This window comes from Durio zibethinus, unplaced genomic scaffold, assembly GCF_047325235.1.
Source record: "Durio zibethinus cultivar Kanyao isolate XHJ-2024 unplaced genomic scaffold, ASM4732523v1 HiC_scaffold_3, whole genome shotgun sequence".
Taxonomy (NCBI): domain Eukaryota; kingdom Viridiplantae; phylum Streptophyta; class Magnoliopsida; order Malvales; family Malvaceae; genus Durio; species Durio zibethinus.
This window is the reverse complement of record NW_028323044.1, coordinates 2,385,226-2,387,725: the sequence shown is the minus strand read 5'-3', so window position 1 is coordinate 2,387,725 and position 2,500 is coordinate 2,385,226.

The following is a 2,500-nucleotide window of genomic DNA, read 5'->3' as shown; positions in this document are numbered from 1 at the left end:
ACCATCGGCAAAAGCTGGGCCCTGGTGCGGGCGCTTGCCTCGACCACCATCGGCACACGCTGGGCACTGGTGCGGGCGCTTGCCTCGACCACCATCGGCACACGCTGGGCCCTGGTGCGGGCGCCTGCCTCGATCACCATCGGCACACGCTGGGCCCTGGTGCGGGCGGTTGCCCCCAGCACCATCGGCACACGTTGGGCCCTGGTGCGGGCGCTTGCCTCGACCACCATCGGCACACGCTGGGCCCTGGTGCGACAGGTTGCCTCGACCACCATCGGCACACGCTGGGCCCTGGTGCGGGCGCTTGCCTCGACCACCATCGGCACACGCTCGGCCCTGGTGCGGTCGGTTGCCTCGAGCACCATCGGCACACGCTGGGCCCTGGTGCGGGCGGTTGCCTCGACCACCATCGGCACACGCTGGGCCCTGGTGCGGGCGCTTGCCTCGACCACCATCGACACACGCTGGGCCCTGGTGCGGCCGGTTGCCTCGAGCACCATCGGCACACGCTGGGCCCTGGTGCGGTCGGTTGCCTCGACCACCATCGGCACACGCTGGGCCCTGGTGCGGGCGCTTGCCTCGACCACCATCGGCACACGCTGGGCCCTGGTGCGGCAGGTTGCCTCGACCACCATCGGCACACGCTGGGCCCTGGTGCGGCAGGTTGCCTCGAGCACCATCGGCACACGCTGGGCCCTGGTGCGGTCGGTTGCCTCGAACACCATCGGCACACGCTGGGCCCTGGTGCGGCAGCTTGCCTCGACCACCATCGGCACACGCTGGGCCCTGGTGCGGCCGGTTGCCTCGAGCACCATCGGCACACGCTCGGCCCTGGTGCGGCAGGTTGCCTCGACCACCATCGGCAGCCTCGACCACCATCGGCACACGCTGGGCCCTGGTGCGGGCGCTTGCCTCGACCACCATCGGCACACGCTCCGCCCTGGTGCGGTCGGTTGCCTCGAGCACCATCGGCACACGCTGGGCCCTGGTGCGGCAGGTTGCCTCGACCACCATCGGCACACGCTGGGCCCTGGTGCGGGCGCTTGCCTCGACCACCATCGGCACACGCTCCGCCCTGGTGCGGTCGGTTGCCTCGAGCACCATCGGCACACGCTGGGCCCTGGTGCGGCAGGTTGCCTCGACCACCATCGGCACACGCTGGGCCCTGGTGCGGGCGCTTGCCTCGACCACCATCGGCACACGCTGGGCCCTGGTGCGGGCGCTTGCCTCGACCACCATCGGCACACGCTGGGCCCTGGTGCGGCAGGTTGCCTCGACCACCATCGGCACACGCTGGGCCCTGGTGCGGGCGCTTGCCTCGAGCACCATCGGCACACGCTGGGCCCTGGTGCGGTCGGTTGCCTCGAGCACCATCGGCACACGCTGGGCCCTGGTGCGGCAGGTTGCCTCGACCATCATCGGCAGCCTCGACCACCATCGGCACACGCTGGGCCCTGGTGCGGGCGGTTGCCTCGACCACCATCGGCACACGCTGGGCCCTGGTGCGGTCGGTTGCCTCGAGCACCATCGGCACACGCTGGGCCCTGGTGCGGCAGGTTGCCTCGAGCACCATCGGCACACGCTGGGCCCTGGTGCGGCAGGTTGCCTCGACCACCATCGGCACACGCTGGGCCCTGGTGCGGGCGGTTGCCTCGACCACCATCGGCACACGCTGGGCCCTGGTGCGGGCGCTTGCCTCGAGCACCATCCGCACACGCTGGGCCCTGGTGCGGCAGGTTGCCTCGAGCACCATCGGCACACGCTGGGCCCTGGTGCGGCAGGTTGCCTCGAGCACCATCGGCACACGCTGGGCCCTGGTGCGGGAGCTTGCCTCGAGCGCCATCGGCACACGCTGGGCCCTGGTGCGGCAGGTTGCCTCGAGCCCCATCGGCACACGCTGGGCCCTGGTGCGGTCGGTTGCCTCGAGCACCATCGGCACACGCTGGGCGCTGGTGCGGGCGCTTGCCTCGACCAGCATCGGCACACGCTGGGCCCTGGTGCGGCAGGTTGCCTCGATCACCATCGGCACACGCTGGGCCCTGGTGCGACAGGTTGCCTCGAGCACCATCGGCACACTATCAGCCCTGGTGCGGGCGGTTGCCTCGACCACCGTCGGCACACGCTGGGCCCTGGTGCGGGCGCTTGCCTCGAGCACCATCGGCACACGCTGGGCCCTGGTGCGGCAGGTTGCCTCGAGCACCATCGGCACACGCTGGGCCCTGGTGCGGGAGCTTGCCTCGAGCGCCATCGGCACACGCTGGGCCCTGGTGCGGCAGGTTGCCTCGAGCACCATCGGCACACGCTGGGCCCTGGTGCGGTCGGTTGCCTCGACCACCATCGGCACACGCTGGGCCCTGGTGCGGCAGGTTGCCTCGACCACCATCGGCACACGCTGGGCCCTGGTGCGGGCGCTTGCCTCGACCACCATCGGCACACGCTGGGCCCTGGTGCGGGCGCTTGCCTCGACCACCATCGGCACACGCTGGGCCCTGGTGCGGCA